The 19,473-nt window shown below is 42.1% G+C and overlaps 1 protein-coding gene across 1 annotated transcript in view; it reads right to left on the reverse strand.

Annotated features, from left to right (window-relative positions):
• BICDL1 (BICD family like cargo adaptor 1) overlaps window positions 1-19,473 on the reverse strand; it is a 94,005-nt gene that overhangs the window by 22,849 nt on the left and 51,683 nt on the right. The gene's annotated exons all lie outside the window — the stretch shown is intronic.

Here is a 19,473-nt window from a genome sequence, read left to right on the forward strand (position 1 = left end):
GGACCTGATCCTAGGACCCTAGGATCATGACCTGAACTGAAGGCAGACGGTGCTTAACCGACTGAGCCACCCAGGCGCCCTGTTAAGAATTTATTTTTAAAGATTTTATTTTTAAGTAATTTCTATACCCAGCATGGGGGTCGAACTCATAATCCTGGCATCAAGAGCTGCACGCTCCACCAACTGAGCCAGCCAGGTGCCCCAACATCTGTTAAGATTTTTGCCATTCAGAGACGCCTGGGTGGCTCAGTTGTTAAGCATCTGCCTTCAGCTCAGGGCGTGATCCTGGAGTCCTGGGATCAAGCCCCGCATCAGGATTCCTGCTCTGCTGGGAGCCTGCTTCTTCCTCTCCCACTCCCCCTGCTTGTGTTCCCTCTCTCGCTGGCTGTCTGTCAAATAGATAAATAAAATCTTAAAAAAAAAAAAAAAGATTTTTGCCATTCAATCCTCAAGGACATCTTTTGCAACTTTTAATTCTCTGGGGAATATTGGCTGAGGCACTTATTTCCCACCCTAACCCATTTATTTTCTAAGGTTCCAACACAGCAAAACACCAAAGACATTTAGGGTATCAGCACCTTCTCTTGAATATGAAGGAGAGTATTTTGAAAGAATGCTTCCTTGATAAGATTTGAACTCTAATCTTTTTCCTGGAGTCCCAGCCCAGCTTCCAGTGTGCATGGGCCCTGAACACTGTCCAGGAGAGACAAGAGCCACAGGATAGGTTAATTAACTGCCTTGGAGCTTTCTTGAGGCTGAAAAGGGGTCAGTAAGCTTTATGAGTCCTTCGGCGAGATCACCGTGTGCTGAAATGTTAGGAGGTGGGACGGTAATAATGTTGATACGGTAGGCTAGCTGTTCAGTGAGGCTTTCACATTAATAGATACGTGTTCGATAGTTGTTTTTTTTTAACTTTTCTTTAAAAAAGATGTATTTATTTTAGAGAGAGACTGAGCACAGGTCTGGGGAGCAACAGAGGGAGCGAATCCCCAAGCAAACTCCCTGCCGAGCACAGAGCCCACGCAGGGCTCAATCCCATGACCCTGAGATCACGACCTGAGCTGAAACCAAGAGTCAGACCCTCAACTGACTGAGCCTCCCAGGCGCCTATCAATAGTTGTTTTTATCTCCAAGTGCTATATAAGCAATATCCATCTTTGTTTTGGTCCCATAGATTCAACAAATGTAGCTCCCCTGAATTGATGGCCATGGAAGAATCTTAGACTGTAGTTCTAATTTTTGAACAGTTACAAAACACACAACAAAATAAAACCAAACCACCTCTTCTTCCTTATACTAAATTTAATTTCAGATACCACGAGCTTGTTTTAGTTTTCTTAATCACTTAGAAACACAATGTTAGTCATCCTTGCCTAAAATAACATTAGTGATATGTACTGAGTATTTACTATGTGCCAAGAATTGTGCTAAATGCTTTAAGTGCATTATCTCAATTGTCACAACCAAAGCAGTGCCTATCACACCCAATTTACTAATGAGGGAACAGGCTCAGGGAAATGAAGGAACTTGCCAACTTCTCAGTAAATGATGGCATCAAAATGGTAAACTTTGGGTTGGGCTGTCTGGTCTCCAAATTAGGACTTCAATACAGGCATACCCTGTTTTGCTGCACTTCACTTTACTGTACTTTGCAGATACTGAGCTTTTTCCAAATTGGAGCTTTGTGGCAGCCTGCATCAAGCAAGTCTACCAGTGCTATTTCGCCGACAGCATTTGCTCACATCGTGTCTCATGTGTTGCATTTTGGTAATTCTTGCAGTACATAAAACTTTTTCGTTATTATTTTATTTCTTCTGGCCATCTGTGACCTGTGATCTTTGATGTTACTACGTAGTTGTTTTGGGGTGCCACGAAACATGCCCACAAGAGACAGCAAACTTAATCAACGTTGAACGTGTTCTGACTGCTCCACGGCTCTCCTGACGGCCATTCCCCCGTCTCTCGCCCCCTCCCCAGACCCCCCCATTCCCTGAGACGCAACAGTGTTGACATCAGGCCAGTTAATAACCCTCCAGTGGCCTCTAAGTGCTCAAGTAAAAGGAAGAGTTGCACGTCTCACACTTTAAATCCACAGCTAGAAATGATTAAGCTTAGTGAGGAAGGCACATCAAAAGCCAGAAGAGGCCAGAAGCTAGGCCTCTTGCGCCAACCATTCACCAAGTGGCAGAGGCAAAGGAAGCGATCTTGAAGGAAATGACAGGTGCTACTCGGTGAACACACGATGCTAAGGAAAGAAAACGCCTTCTTGCTCATCTGGAGAGAGTGCGCGTGGTCTGGATGGAAGATCAAAGCTGGCACAACACTCCCTGAAGCCAAAGCCGAGCCCAGAGCAAGGCCCTAACTCCCTTCCATTCTGTGAAGGCTGAGAGGGGAGGCGGCTGCAGAAGGAACATCTGAAGCTAGCCGAGGCTGGCTCACGAGGTTTAAGGAAAGAAGCCATCTCCGTCACACAGAAGTGCAAGGGGAGGCAGCAGGTACTCCCACAGAAGCTGCGCCAGGTTCTCCAGAAGAGCCAGCCAAGCTCATCCGTGAAGGTGGCTGCACTCAACAACAGATTTTCAGTGTCGCTGGAGAGCCTACGATCGGAGGAAGATGCCAGGTAGGACTTTGGTAGCTAGAGAGGAGAAGTCAGTGCCTGGCCTCCAGGCTGCAAAGGACAGGCTGAGTCTCCTGTGAGGGGCTGGCTAATGCAGCTGGTGTCTTACTGTTCTGAAAATCCTAGGGCCCTGAAGCATGATGCTGAATCGACTCCGCCCGTGCTCTGTAAACGCAACGACGGAGCCGGGATGACAGCACATCTGCTTACAACAAGACCGCCTGAGTATTTCAAGCCAGCCGTTGAGACCTGCTGCTCAGAAAAAAAGATTCCTTTCGAAATATTACCGCTCATTGACAGTGTACCTGGTCACCTGAGAGCGCAGATGGAGTGGAGATGTACGAGGTGAATGTTGTTTTCATGCCTGCGAACGCAGCATCCATTCCGCAGCCCGTGGACCAAGGAGTCACTTCAACTTTCAGGCCTTATTATTTAAGAAATACATCTGAAAGGTTAGAGCTGCCGTAGATAGTGTGTCCTCTGATGGGTCTGGGCAAAGTAAACTGGAAACCTTCTGGAAAGGGTTCACTGTTCTAGATAACATTAAGAATATCCCTGATTCACGGGAGAGGTCAAAACAGCATTGTTAACAGAGCGTGGAAGAGGTTGATTCCAACCCTCATGGAGGACTTGGAGAGGGTGCAAGACTTCAGTGGAGGAAGTAGCTGCAGATGGGGTGGGAACAGCAAGAGAACTAGAAGTAGACGTGGAGCCTGAAGATGGGACTGAATTGCTAGAAACTCGTGATAAAACTTGAACCGACGAGGAGTTGCTTCTCGTGGATGAGCAAAGGTGGTGGTGTCTGGAGATGGAAACTACTCCTGGTGAGGATGCCGTGAAGACTGTTGACACGACGACAGAGCGTTCAGAACGTCCCACACACTTAGTCGATAAAGCAGCAGCAGGGCTCGAGAGGACAGACTCCAATTTTGAAAGAAGTTCTGCTGTGGGTAAAATGCTATCAAACACCATCGCCTGCTACAGAGAAGTCGTTCATGAAAGGGACAGTCCATTGATGTGGCAAACGTCGTGTTGTCTTATTTTAAGAAACTGTCGGGGCGCCTGGGTGGCACAGCGGTTAAGCATCTGCCTTCGGCTCAGGGCGTGATCCCGGCGTTATGGGATCGAGCCCCACAACAGGCTCTTCTGCTATGAGCCTGCTTCTTCCTCTCCCACTCCCCCTGCTTGTGTTCCCTCTCTCGCTGGCTGTTTCTATCTCCGTCGAATAAATAAAATCTTTAAAAAAAAAAAAAAAAGAAACTGCCATAGCCTCCCCAACCTTCAGCGACCACCACCCCGAATGGTCAGTAGCCATCAACATCGAGGCAAGACCCTCCAGCAGCAAAAAGAGGACTCGCTGAAGGCTCAGTTGATGGTTAGCATTTTTTAGCAATAAAGTGTTTTTAAGCTGAGATATATAAATTTGCTTAGACATAATGCTGTTGCACACTTAATGGATTATGTGTAGTGTAAATACAACTTTTATGTGCACTGGAAAACCAGAAAATTCATTCTCCTCGCTTTATTGTGGTACTGGCTTCTTTGTGGTGGCCTGGAACGGAGCCGGCGGTATCTCTGAGGTAGGCCTGTAATGCTTTTTTGTATCTTGAAAACAGTTTTTCCTATTTCGATGTCCCACTATTAAAACCAGACCTTTAGCAGTTTAACTAGTCCAAGTTAGCAAGGCTTTCTTTCTTTGTTTTCTCGTTCTTCTTGAATGCTAAGAAATTTTATTTAAGACTCTTGAAATTCCTTCTAATAGAATTTAGGGGTCATCAGGAAAATCCCCTCTAATATATGCTGCAATTTGATTGCCTGTATTGAATTCAAGTGACCATCAAGGTTTCAAATAGGTTTAGATTTGCAAAAAGTACTCGGTAATTCAGGTAGCTGACCTTATTCTGAATATCACCAGCTTGCCAGGAATCGTGAGACAACTAAGGCCCCCAGATGCACTGAAGGTGGTCCGTGTAGTCCACGCTGTATTGGAGACGCTCTTGGACACCAGTCTCCTCTCAAAGTGATCTTCCTAGAAGTAAAAATGGTCTCTTCCTATCAGGTGCCCTCACTCCGGAGTCTGAGCTCTTAACCACAAAGCTATAATGTGTCTCCTTTAAATGTCTGACTCCTCAGATGTGCCCAGGGAGGTACTAATCACAAAGGCTTTTAACCTACATCTCTTATTTGAAAATCCAAAAGTCCTACGAAGCAGGAATCGCTGGCCTTGTTTTGCAGACTAGGAGGTAGAGGCTGAGAAAAAGTGGCAATGCCTTGGTCTTGGCTTCACAGTTCTGCGCTCCCCCACCACATACAGCCACCTCTAGCCACGTGGCCAATCATTTACCTGTTACGGTGATGGAGGGGATGCGTCACTCGAAGCGATAAAGCTACTACCATGTGCTTTAGCTAATGCACCGCTCTAAGTAAATTATTTTCTTCTTCTTCAGAGACGACCCTGGTTCAGATCGTTAGACCTAACAGAATGATTATTAGCTATTTCTGCACATAAATTAAATAATAATCTCTTAGGTTTGTACATAACTCTAATGTTCTAGATGCTTTCTGATCCAAGTATGAGGAAGCCTGCAAAGCCAGTCCTAGCTCCATAATGAATTTCAGACCATCTTTTGAATTCCTCAAGTAGCAGAGTTAGCCAGGACAAAAGTGGTCTCTCTGAAGGGGCTTGCTCTGCTCCTGAGAGGAGGGATGGAAAAATGGAAAAGAAAAAAGTTGAGTCACATGATTAGGGTTAGAGTTCCTATCCTGCTGTACAGATACGTGTGTGTGTGTGGTGTATACAAGTTATAGGCGTCATTTAACCTGAGTCTCACTTAGCCAAGTTACAGACCCACTCCTCTTTTCCATACTACCACAAAAAGGGCCGGTCTAAAGGAATGCCCTTTCCCCTATTTCTAATTCAGGACTTTGTGAGATTGAATTGAATCACTAAGTTTAGGGAAATAAAGGAAGGAAAGAAATATCACAATGCATACAAATTTAGGACAATTGTGAGAAGGTAAAAGATCTAAGAATCAGTGGTTTTTCTGCTTTGTTTTTGTTTTAAACAAGGTGCTATTGAGAACACCTGTGTACATTATAGGGCACTATCATATGCACAGTTCACTCCTTGGGTTTGCACTGAGAACAGCCTGTTCAGTGACTTGCCCAACATCATGGAGGTGGTGGGTTAAGCTAAAATATATGGAGACACACAGAAATATTTGGCAAACATATCATTTAGTTCTGCTCTCCTGGTGGCCTTTCAAAGCTATTACAAAGTCAGCAAATATTCAGGAGCCATACCTCTCTCCTGGAGATACAAATTTTCCTACTTCTAGTTTTGGGGCAGCAGTCATGGTCCTGAGACCTTTTTTAGTGATCGTGGTGGTGATGGGGTACTATTAGGACAATTCAGTTTTCTTTTATTTTTTTTTTAAAGATTTATTTATTTGAGAGAGAGGGAGCGCACACACGTGGGCAGAGGGAGAGAATCTCAAGCACACTACCCACTGAGTGTTGAGCCTGGTGCAGGGCTCAGTTCCATGACTGATGAGATCATGACCTGAACCAAAATCATGAGTCAGGTGCTTAACTGACTGAGCCACCCAGGTGCCCCTAATTCAGTCCCCCCCCTTTTTTTAAAGATTTTATTTATTTGAGAGAGAGGGAGAGAGAGAGAGCATGAGTGGGAGGATGGGCAAAGGGAGAGGGAGAAGCAGATTCCCCGCTGAGCAAGGAGCCCAAGGCGGGGCTGGATCCCAGGACCCTGGGATCATGACCTGAGCTGAAGGCAGACACTTAACCAACTGAGCCACCCAGGCACCCTGCCCAATTCAGTCTTACAGTAGAAAATGGCAGGGACTTACACAGCTGACTTCTCAAAATGATGAGTTCTGGCTACTGTGCCTGATTAAACAGCCAGTAACAGCTGTAGCAAAACTGTGGCAAAGTAGGACATCTGTAATCATAGGCAAATATAGGAAAGATAGCATAATTTTAGTTCAGGTATTTGTTCTTTGCTTTTTGAAATCAAAATTTTTTTCCATAATAAGAGTAACAAATGTTCAGAGTAAAAATAATTAGAGGATTTAATTGAAAGTTAAAGGACTGAAATGAGTTACAGTCCCCATTTATCCCTAGTCATCAGTGCCACTCTCCAGTGAGATCTTTAATAGCATTCCTATTACAGATATTTCATGTGAGCCCTAGAAAATTGTCTATTCATATCTAAAATATTACAAAAAGGTTTGCCTTTAAAAATACATTTGGGCACGTGGGTGCCTCAGTCAGTTCAGCATTCAACTCTTGATCTCGGCTTAGGTCTTGATCTCAGGGTTGTGAGTTCAAGCCCCACTATGGGCTCCATTCCGGGCGTGGAGACTATTTTTTTTCCCCAAAGATTTATTTATTTGACACAGAGACAGCCAGTGACAGAGACAGCCAGTGACAGAGAGACAAGCAGGGAGAGTGGGAGAGGAAGAAGCAGGCTCCCAGTAGAGGAGCCTGATGTGGGGCTCGAACGCAGAACGCTGGGATCACGCCCTGAGCCGAAGGCAGACGCTTAACGACTGCGCCACCCAGGCGCCCCTGGGCATGGAGACTATTTTAAAAACAAACAAACAAACAAACAAACAAACAAACATGTATTTCAACATCTTTCCATGTCAATATATAGATCTACCTTATCCTTTTTAACAAATGTCTGTGTTTAGTTATGTGAATATAACCTAGTTTATTTAACTAATCCCTACTTAGGAGCATTTAGAGTGTTCCAATTCTTTGCTATTATAAACATTGCTGCAGAAAACATCCTTGCTTAACTATCTTTGTGCTTGTGAGAGAATATACTACAAGTGAATAAATTCCTAAAAGTAGCATTGCTAGGTAAAAAGGTATGCATATTCACTTTGATACGTATCGCCAAACAATCCCCCCAAAATATTGCACCAGTTTATATCCCCACCAACAGAGTACAAATATGCGGGCTTCTCAATACCTTGCCACCACTGGGTATTATGAAACATTTTAATCTTTAGATACTTATTTCTAACATTCTTATCTTGAAAACATTAAGTCTTTTTTACTTTCATCACATACAGACTGGATGATAAAGAACACAAGACATTTAAGAAATAACTCTAGTTCTGTTAAAGAGTGCTGCAGGGGCGCCTGGGTGGCTCAGCGGTTGGGCGTCTGCCTTCGGCTCAGGGCGTGATCCCGGCGTTTCGGGATCGAGCCCCACATCAGGCTCCTCCGCTATGAGCCTGCTTCTTCCTCTCCCACTCCCCCTGCCTGTGTTCCCTCTCTCGTTGGCTGTCTCTATCTCTGTCAAATAAATAATAAAATCTTAAAAAAAAAAAAAAAAAAAAAAAAAGAGTGCTGCAAAGCCTAATACTTATGTATCCTTGAACTATCTGAAATGAACTCCTTTTATAATCAGAGTGCTTGGGTTATTATTAATTAAGCCTCAAGTTGGCAAAACAAACTGACTGTGTGTTCCTTCTCCCTGATATGCCTGATTTGGTCAGAGTACCATCTAGGACACATTACTTTCCCTCTACTGAGCAGAGCTATTCTAGGACTTCTTTATGACTCCTTATGATAAGGCATTTGGGATTTCCCCATATTTCGCAATTATAATGAATACATGTCACTGGGATGATGGGTAAGTAGCACTTGAAACGGAATCGACAACTTTACTGTGTCAGAAAAGGAGATGAATATGCTTTAGAAAAGAAAATCTATGCCAATTTAAACCAAAATGGGTTTATTATTAGCCTTTGTTTAACTGAAAAATCCAATTAGCCAGAGGTCTGTATTTTCTTATCTTCCACGTTTTATTGTTAAAAACTTTCGAATTCATTAATGGGTGCCACGAGCCTACTGACAGCATATTACATGATAAACCTTTTTTTTTAACCTCTTGATTGTTTATAATAGTGATAGCCACCTACTAGATGATCATACATCAATGTAAAACATTAAAATCATCTTTTTGTTCTCACTAGGCTTCCATCTGCCAATTCCTCCCGAAGGCTTTCAAAAACAAAATTCGGAAGGGAGGTTTGTCATGTATTTATATTTTCCTTCAGGTCTGAGGACAATAAGACTTTCACCACTACTTTTACAAAGTCTTCATTTCTAGTAATATGGCGTATGTGGACTGACCCTCCTACTGAAAACGACTAAAAATACCGGGTAAACCAGAAAAGACTTTTTTGAAGCATCAAAGAGCTGACGAATACGGTGATAGATCTATGTTAACGTTTCACATATGCAAATTACAACAAACCAATGGAATACAAGTAGTAAGAAATAAACCTAACTATACTACAAATGAATAATGAAACCACTCGGAAGGGAGTGGAGAAGAAAATAACGAATCTAAATAACTGGAAAATAGTCTTTTGACTGTATACTGTAAGGTTTAAGAGAAAAGGAATATACACAGGTATTGCACTGTAGTTAAAATTTGGTTCTCACAGAGGAATGGGTAAGAGATTCTGACCCTACTCTATGTTTAACAGAACTGAACAAATAAATAAATACATGTATAATGAGAACCAGGTTTTTTGCTTGCAGGAAAATAAGATACAAATAAAGAAAGAAGGATAGAATGACCTCTGTGCTGTTGGACTGGAATCAGAGATATCAGTATGAACGTACTAATATCTATACAGATGGACAGGTTGAGAAATAATTATGGATGTCTGTTAATGAAAATCATCATTAGGCAAGCATCCCAGTGTTAGTATATTTTCCTTATTTCCTAACTCCGTCTTCTGAGAGGGCCCCAAAGTAACAACATCCCAGGGGCACAACTACTGTTCAGATCTTGGTTTCTAAATGCCATTCTCTAATAAATGAACCAAGGCTCCTTGGAGAAATGTCTGATTCCAGGGTTGGGCAGGAAAAATACAAGATGAGCTTAGAATATCTTGTGATGCCAGAAAGAAAGGAAGTGCTCAAAAAATGATGGAGACAAACTGAATAGGCACAGGTGCTAACTTGAAGGAGCTCCCAGTGGCTAAGGCTAGGACCATGTGGTCAATAAAACAATGACAGTGATGGATTACAACACACAGAATAAGAGAAATATTCATGAGTTCACACTGATAAATAAATGAATGAATAAACAAAATAAATGAGGCAGGATGGGCAGCTCTTACAAAAGAATTCCAATTAATAAATGTAGAAGGAATGATGACAACATAAAATCACCATTAGGCAAGCATCACAGTAATAACCACTGCAGGCAAGAAATAGGATGAATACTACAATTATCGAGCAAAAGTCTGATGAGAAACAGAATATCTGCACAGTCTCAAAGTGTCTCCCCATAAGATTTATTAATTATGAAGGGAAAAATAGTAACCTCATAGTGGGGAAGCCAAGCAGACACTACCTTAAACAAGTGATAAAAGTTAGTATCACCAGTAAAAAGAATAAAACCACATGTCCTCAATAGGATGCCCTGAGAAGGGCACAACTACACTTCTGTGCTATTGCTGTAAAATTGCAAAACCTCAATCTAATCATGATAAAACATTAGACAAATGCAAATTGAGGGACTTTTTTACAAAATAATTGGTCAGTGCTCTTCAAATGTATCAAGTTCAAGAAAAATAAAGACAGACTAAGAATTTGTCAGAGATTGAAAGAGACAAAACAAAACAAAAAAACATCATGCAGTATGGGAGCTTCAGCTGGATCCTGGGCCAGAAAATAAACATTGGTGGGAAAACTGGCAACATCCCAGTAGGTATGTAGATTAGTTCACGTTATTGTCTCAGTGTTAGCCTCCTGTACTATACTATGGATACGTAAGATGTTGACATTAAGGGAAGCTGGATGAAGGGTCTATGAGAATTTAAAAAAAAATATTTTATCTATTCATTTATTTGAGAGAGAGGGACAGAGAATGTGTGAGCACATGTGGGGGGAGGGTCAGAGGGAGAGGGAGAATCCCAAGCTGACTCCATGCTGAGCCCGACACGGGGCTCTATCTCACGACCCTGCAGATTGTGACCTGAGCTGAAACCAAGAGTCAGACCCTCAACCAACTGAGCCACCCAGGCACCCCAAGAAAATTTCTATATTGTTTTTCTAACTTCTCTGTATGTCTAACATTATTTTAGAAAAAAATCAGATTGGTAGTGCTCCCAGACATGTGGCAGAAGAAAATAAATCATCTCTGGATGATGGTACCTTCATCCAAAGTTCACATTATCTCCACAAACAATTTTCTAATAAAAACAATCAGATTATAAGTAAAATGAAAACAAAGCCAAACATACTCATGAAAACAAGGACTCATGAGCAAGAACCAGGAGAAAAAGTTCCACAAAGACTTCAGATCCTAGAATTATCAGATATAAGATAACTTTGCTGATTTTGTTTAGATACATAAAAGATTAAGACCCAAGATGTCCAGAAAGAAAAAGTAATAACAATTGAAATTAAAACCCAATGGGTAATATCAAAATTGAAGACTTCTAAGACATCATTAAAAAAATAAGTCTGTAGGGGCTCCTGGGTGGCTCAGTCATTAAGCGTCTGCCTTCGGCTCAGGGTGTGATCCCAGGGTCGTGGGATTGAGCCCCACATCGGGTTGCCTGCTCCACTGGGAGCCTGCTTCTTCCTCTCCCACTCCTCCTGCTTGTGTTCCCTTTCTCACTGGCTGTCTCTCTGACAATAAATAAATAAAATCTTAAAAAAAAAAAAGTCTGTAAGGTCTAGTTTGGGAGAAAGTATATGCAACACATACATCTGACAAAGGACCCGTATGCAGAATATATAAAAACCTCTAACTCAAAAATAAAAAGGCACCTTATTTTTTAAATGGGCAAAGAAATGGAACAGACATGTCACAGAGGAAGACCAACGAATGGCCAGTAAGCACATGAAAAAATGCCCAACATCACCGGTCACCAGGGAAACGTAAATTGAAACCACAATGAGATAGCTTTACACATCCTTAAGAAGGCTTTAATTAAAAAGACTGACAACACAAAATGCTGGCAACTGTGGAACAACTAGAATTCTCGTACACTGTTGGTGGGAGTGTAAATTGGCAAAACCCACTTTGGAAAAAAGCCTTTCAGTTTCTTATACACGTCACAAACAGAGTTTAAGAACACATGAAAACAACTGAAGAGCAAATTACCAAATTAAAAGACTGTCAGAAGGCATTATCCAGACAACAGTACACAGAGACAGAGATGGAAAACAGAAGAGATAGGTCGGCATATGCTCTGTAAGTATTAACTCCAAGTCCATAAAGGGCAGAGGAAACCGGGAGAAGATAAGGGCTGATAATCTCCTAACTGATGAATATATCACTTCAATCCTTAAGAAGCCCAATGAAATGTAATCAAAATAAATAAAACCTGAGGCATAACGAGTATTCAAAGATAATATTCAAAGAAAAGCATTTAAAAAATGATTTTATTTATTTGAAAGAGAGGGAGCACAAGCAGGGGAAGGGGGAGCAGGGCAGAGGGAGAAGCAGGCTCCCCGCTGAGCAGGGAAGCCGACATGGGGCTCGATTCCAGGACCCTGGGATCATGACCTGAGCTGAAGGCAGACCCTTAACCAACTGAGCCGCCCAGACGCCCAAAGAAAAGCATTTTCTTTTCCTGGTCTCTCATCTTAGGTTTCAACTAGTGTTGAACTTTAGTTTCAACTAAAAAAAGCATATTTTACTAATTATTTTAATCTGTCTCCTGCTAGACCTTGAGCTCTGGTATCCAGAACATTATTTAGCAAATCCTTGGTGTTTGATGCATATTTGGAGAAAGAATGGTTTATGATTTTTTATTAGAAAATCAGTTTTCCTAGCAAGTTATGTTTCATTTTATAATACAGAGCATCCTTTTTAAACTCTGTAAAGCACAACTTTACTACCAAACCAGAGCAAACAGAAACATCTAACAATTCTTTCAAGTGAAAAATTCAAGATTTTAACAGAATGAAATGAAGCTTTATATTGTTCAAGCCTCTCGTTTTAATTTTTAAGTAATCTCTACACCCAATGTGGGGCTTGAACTCACGACCCTGAGATCAAGAGTTGCATGCTGTTCCAATTGAGCCAACCGGTGCCCCCATTTTTTTTTTTTTAATTCTTTTTAAGTAGGCTTCATGCCCAACGTGGGGCTTAAACTCATGACCCTGAGGTCAAGTCTCATGCTCCACTGACAGAGACAGCCAGGTGCCCCCAAGACCTTCATTTTAATGTTTAATAGAAATCTGTTTTTCAACAACCCAAAGTTCAATGCCTGTAAAGGCAGATGCTTACCCACACAATCTATGTTGTGTTATTGGGCTCTCATATGCTTTTGCTGCTACACAATAACGGTGTGCTGTAGACATCTGCTGTACTACTTTACTAATTAATACTATCTTCGTTCACATACATGGTGTAGGCAAATGAAACTTACTCTTTACCTAAACTTTAGGTTACAGGCATACTGTGAAGATACTGCTGGTTCGGTTCCAGAACACCACAATAAAGCAAAAATCACAATAAAGCGAGGAGAATGAATTTTTTGGTTTTCCAGTGCACATAAAAGTTGTATTTACACTACACATAATCCATTAAGTGTGCAACAGCATTATGTCTAAGTAAATTTATATATCTCAGCTTAAAAACACTTTATTGCTAAAAAAAGCTAACCATCAACTGAGCTTTCAGCGAGTCCTCTTTTTGCTGGTGGAGGGTCTTGCCTCGATGTTGATGGCTGCTGACCATTCGGGATGGTGGTCGCTGAAGGTTGGGGAGGCTATGGCAGTTTCTTAAAATAAGACAACACGACGTTTGCCACATCAATGGTCGTCCCTTTCACGAACGACTTCTCTGTAGCAGGCGATGGTGTTTGATAGCATTTTACCCACAGCAGAACTTCTTTCAAAATTGGAGTCTGTCCTCTCGAGCCCTGCTGCTGCTTTATCGACTAAGTGTGTGGGACGTTCTGAACGCTCTGTCGTCGTGTCAACAGTCTTCACGGCATCCTCACCAGGAGTAGTTTCCATCTCCAGACACCACCACCTTTGCTCATCCACGAGAAGCAACTCCTCGTCGGTTCAAGTTTTATCACGAGTTTCTAACAATTCAGTCCCATCTTCAGGCTCCACGTCTACTTCTAGTTCTCTTGCTGTTCCCACCCCATCTGCAGCTACTTCCTCCACTGAAGTCTTGCACCCTCTCCAAGTCCTCCATGAGGGTTGGAATCAACCTCTTCCACGCTCTGTTAACAATGCTGTTTTGACCTCTCCCGTGAATCAGGGATATTCTTAATGTTATCTAGAACAGTGAACCCTTTCCAGAAGGTTTCCAGTTTACTTTGCCCAGACCCATCAGAGGACACACTATCTACGGCAGCTCTAACCTTTCAGATGTATTTCTTAAATAATAAGGCCTGAAAGTTGAAGTGACTCCTTGGTCCACGGGCTGCGGAATGGATGCTGCGTTCGCAGGCATGAAAACAACATTCACCTCGTACATCTCCACTCCATCTGCGCTCTCAGGTGACCAGGTACACTGTCAATGAGCGGTAATATTTCGAAAGGAATCTTTTTTTCTGAGCAGCAGGTCTCAACGGCTGGCTTGAAATACTCAGGCGGTCTTGTTGTAAGCAGATGTGCTGTCATCCCGGCTCCGTCGTTGCGTTTACAGAGCACGGGCGGAGTCGATTCAGCATCATGCTTCAGGGCCCTAGGATTTTCAGAACAGTAAGACACCAGCTGCATTAGCCAGCCCCTCACAGGAGACTCAGCCTGTCCTTTGCAGCCTGGAGGCCAGGCACTGACTTCTCCTCTCTAGCTACCAAAGTCCTACCTGGCATCTTCCTCCGATCGTAGGCTCTCCAGCGACACTGAAAATCTGTTGTTGAGTGCAGCCACCTTCACGGATGAGCTTGGCTGGCTCTTCTGGAGAACCTGGCGCAGCTTCTGTGGGAGTACCTGCTGCCTCCCCTTGCACTTCTGTGTGACGGAGATGGCTTCTTTCCTTAAACCTCGTGAGCCAGCCTCGGCTAGCTTCAGATGTTCCTTCTGCAGCCGCCTCCCCTCTCAGCCTTCACAGAATGGAAGGGAGTTAGGGCCTTGCTCTGGGCTCGGCTTTGGCTTCAAGGAGTGTTGTGCCGGCTTTGATCTTCCATCCAGACCACGCGCACTCTCTCCAGATGAGCAAGAAGGCGTTTTCTTTCCTTAGCATCGTGTGTTCACCGAGTAGCACCTGTCATTTCCTTCAAGATCGCTTCCTTTGCCTCTGCCACTTGGTGAATGGTTGGCGCAAGAGGCCTAGCTTCTGGCCTCTTCTGGCTTTTGATGTGCCTTCCTCACTAAGCTTAATCATTTCTAGCTGTGGATTTAAAGTGTGAGACGTGCAACTCTTCCTTTTACTTGAGCACTTAGAGGCCACTGGAGGGTTATTAACTGGCCTGATGTCAACACTGTTGCGTCTCAGGGAATGGGGAGGTCTGGGGAGGGGGCGAGAGACGGGGGAATGGCCGTCAGGAGAGCCGTGGAGCAGTCAGAACACGCTCAACGTTGATTAAGTTTGCTGTCTCTTGTGGGCATGTTTCGTGGCACCCCAAAACAACTACGTAGTAACATCAAAGATCACAGGTCACAGATGGCCAGAAGAAATAAAATAATAACGAAAAAGTTTTATGTACTGCAAGAATTACCAAAATGCAACACATGAGACACGATGTGAGCAAATGCTGTCGGCGAAATAGCACTGGTAGACTTGCTTGATGCAGGCTGCCACAAAGCTCCAATTTGGAAAAAATGCATTAACTTCAAATTGCAATAAAGCAAAAGCACAGTAGAATGAGGTATGACTATACAAGGATGTTCAGTACAGCATTGTTTTTAATAGTAAAGAGCTGGCAGTCACCTAAATGTTTGCTATTAGCAGACTGGATGGCAAACGTTAATCAGTGTCGTTGAATGCTAATAGGCATCTACCTGTATTAAGATGGAAAGATTTCATCAGGTAATCCAAGGTAAAAAACATAGCACATTTGATTCTACCACACAAAATTATGAGTGTGTATTTATTTATATGCACACATGCATATGAGAATGCACACTTCTATAAGAATGTCTGGAAGCCCATCCATCAAAATGTTATCTGTGATTACCTCTGGGGGATTAGATTCCTACAGATTTTCACTTCGGAAAGAAATTATTTTTCTGTAACGTTTGAATATTCTACAGAAATATGTATTATCTTAATATCGAGGGGAAAAAGCTACTTTTATTTTTTTTAAATAAGTAAATTCGTAAGCCATCAACCTAGGGAGAAAAGTGAAAGAAAAAAAATAATATTGTAAACATCAAACCAAAGATCAGGATCTTCAGTAATATGAGGCTGGGGAGAGTGATCAATCACAGGGAACCTCAGACAGCATGAACTTAGATTGAGGGGAGAAGAGGAGTTACTCATTTATTTTTTAACTTTCACGTTTGAAAATTGACAAAGTTTCAGAACGCTATGGGGAATATAAAGAAATATAAGACACAACGCCCATCCTCAAATAGCCGAAGGAGATGAGATGAATACTCATGAAGCAGCCAATATAAGTCACAGAATAAATACTTGTATATATGGCAGATAGTATGAGAAGGACACAAGTAACTCGACACAAAATACGGTAAATCTTGAGAGAAGGAGTAACAACGTAAGCAGGTGGGTGACCTTGACTACACAACCACTATACCTCAGCTTCCTTGTCTGAAAATGGTAATTAAAAGATCTTTAAAGTTATGCCAGTATTAAAATGCAATAATGTGGACAACACATTTAGCACAGATTAAATATGGAGTATGTTAGAGCTATTACTATTACTTCTAATAAAGTAAAAACTACAAATAGAACATGCATTCGTTCAAAGGAAAACATGCCATTTGAAAGTTAAAACCTCGGAGACCATCTGGTTTAAACCCTGAAGACAGCATGTGATGAAACGGAGGCACGGGTCAACAAAGTCGGGCCTACCAGGACATGATGTGAGCAAGTGATGGCAAGAGGCTTAGCTAAGATCACAGAGTTAGTTAGTTCTTGACTCCTGTTCCAGTTTCTTTCCATTTTATTACCATTTTCATAGAAGACAAAAATTAATAGTCACATAGCGAACAATTTTCAGGGATGCTGAAAACTCATCCCCTGGAATGAGGCAGGTCTACTAACAATGCTTATTACTCACGCGAGGCGATGCCTGACAAAGCCAATGCATGGCTGCTGGTCCTGTTTATACCAAGTATGTGCTCTTGAACATTTTTAGAAGGTGCACTGCTGTGAGATAGGGGCCATGCCTAATTCGGTTTTATCTGAACTAACTTTAAAATTAGAGGACTATGATGGTTTTATTATCATCCTTTTAATCATGGTCACAAACATAATCCCTCAACATCAAAGACCAGCAACTCTGGCAGCACAGGCTTTAATTGCAAAAGAAAAACGGACAAATGTCAATCCACTTTTGTTTCTGAAAGAGGGCCACCATTCAGTGTCAGATCCCTAATGCTAGTTAATAAAAAATATTTCAGAAGCCAGAAAGAAGAGACTAAAAAGTTTTTATTTTTAAATGTTCTATGAGGACTTATAATAAAATAGGCCCAGATATTCCCAATATACTATATTCACAGAGTTTTGATTCACTCTTTTGTCTTTTTTTTTTTTTTTTTTTAAACCAAAATGACGCAATCCTCTGTGTTAACTTGATGGCCTGGCACTTTGCACTAATTCCAAGATGGACGGAACATTTGTTTTCCATACTTTGAATCAAGGATTCAGAGATGAGTAAGACTCAGTTCTTGTGGGAAAACTGCCTTGCTAACTCGGGGTCTGAAACAGAACATGGTCCTCCTCTACCAGATACCACACTATGTGAGCTCAGGCAGACTGCCTAACTCTCTGTGCTTTCGTTTCTTTACCCGTGAAGTGAGGATAAAGTGGTAGCTATCTCAAAAAGCTGTTGTGAGGGTGAAGTAAATTAATAGAGGTGAAGTGCTTAGAACAGTGTCTGATACACAGTAAGTACTCTATGTGGCAGCCCTTGCTGCTACTGCCGTCATCGTTAGCTCTGATAATCTCAAAGATCGACCCTGACTGAAGAGCTGATGTTTAAGTTATTGGCACAAAAAAGTCTCAAAGATTAAATATAAATGAGGGCAGATCTTAAAGAGCCTAAAGAAAGAGCCCAAGAGGGGCATGTGGATGGCTCAATTGGTTAAGCGTCTGCCTTCAGCTCAGGTTATGATCCCAGGGTCCTGGGATCAAGTCCCGCATCGGGCTCCCTGCTCAGTGGGGTGTCTGCTTCTCCCTCTGCCTCAGCCTCTCCCCCTGCTTGTGATCTGTCTCTCTCTCTCTCAAATGAATAAATAAAATCTTTAAAAAAAAAAAAAAGAAAGAAAGAAAGAGCCCAAGAAAATTTGGCATAAGGATTGATGGAAGGTGGGGAGAATGTCAGCTCTCAGGCAGAGCTGCAGAAAATTTAGGTGTGCTCTTTCAGCCGTGGATGGTGGTATGGTAATAACAGAGAAAACCTGAAAGTTCTTAGGGGCAAAGGGAGGAGTGGATAGGAGAAGGGAACCAAGGTAAAGGAATTACTATCTAGCTAAACTGAATATCTGTCTCTTAGAACAGGCTTTCCTGCTCCCTCAGGGTTGAAATACTGAGTACCAAGGATTTCCTGAAATGTGAAATATTTACGCTTTCAGAAGAAGACTGTTTGAAGATGCTTGGAGAAGAAAAGGAGAACGTTTTCGTAGTAAACAGGAAGGTGGAGGAGAAGGCAGCTACTCTAGCAAAGTTTAATTTCGGACAGTGATGGGAATAGGCTGGGGTAAACTCTTAGGTGTCTTTCACTGGAAGACAAATGGTGTCACAGGGAGCCATTCAGTATCCTCCTAGAAAATAAATGTCACGTCTAATCCTAATAAAGAAAGAAAATTCTAGTAATTTTATTTTATTTTATTTTGGTTTTTTTGGGCTTTTGGTCAGATGGCTCACCAGGCAACTCATCAAGACCTCAAAAAGTTAGAAAGTTAAAATGTTCTTGTTTGGAGCTGGAGAAGGGTTAGGAAAAAACTGCTTTCCATACTAGGGGGTTACTTTCTCCTTTCCACCACCATAAAAACAAAACTCCTGTATTAATCAAATTATGCCTTCCCCGCCCCCCCCCCCCCGGAACATGCCTCCATAATACTCCTTACAGTGTGCTTCCTTTTTAGGATGTCTTTACCTGAAATCTTTTACCTGATTAATTCTAAATCTTAAGAGCCCAGTCCAGAGGTGACTTCTATATTGCTTTTATAACCTCCCAGGGTAAAATGACTGCATTACTTTCAGTATTTCAGCACTTAGCACACACTCTATTTTATTTGTTCACGTGTATGTTTTCTCTCTTATATAGTGAAGAATTTAAGGACAGGAGTTATACCTTCTATTTATCATTGTTCCCTTAAAGAAGTACATGGCACACAGTAGGTGCTCAAATATTCACTGCATGAAATGAAATGTGAACACCTTAAGTGAGTACTTTTTGAGACAGTCAAGCTATGATTATAGAAAATAGAAGTGGGATTAAGCTAAACCCCAGGAGTGTCCCATTAGCAAAGTTCCACCAGGATCATCAGGGAATTAATGAGATAATTCCCTTTGATTTAAATAGTCCAGCCCCAGTAAAGGGCACCATTTCCCTCCATAGGTCATCACCATGGCTCATGAGGATTTACTTAGGCTTTGATGTAAATTACCCACGACTGATCGGTGGATTTGCCGCTTGGTGCTTCTACCTGTACCTTCACTCTGCTTATGTATGTGAAACTTTTAATACTCAGAACCT

Source organism: Ursus arctos, unplaced genomic scaffold (assembly GCF_023065955.2).
Source record: "Ursus arctos isolate Adak ecotype North America unplaced genomic scaffold, UrsArc2.0 scaffold_34, whole genome shotgun sequence".
Lineage (NCBI taxonomy): Eukaryota > Metazoa > Chordata > Mammalia > Carnivora > Ursidae > Ursus > Ursus arctos.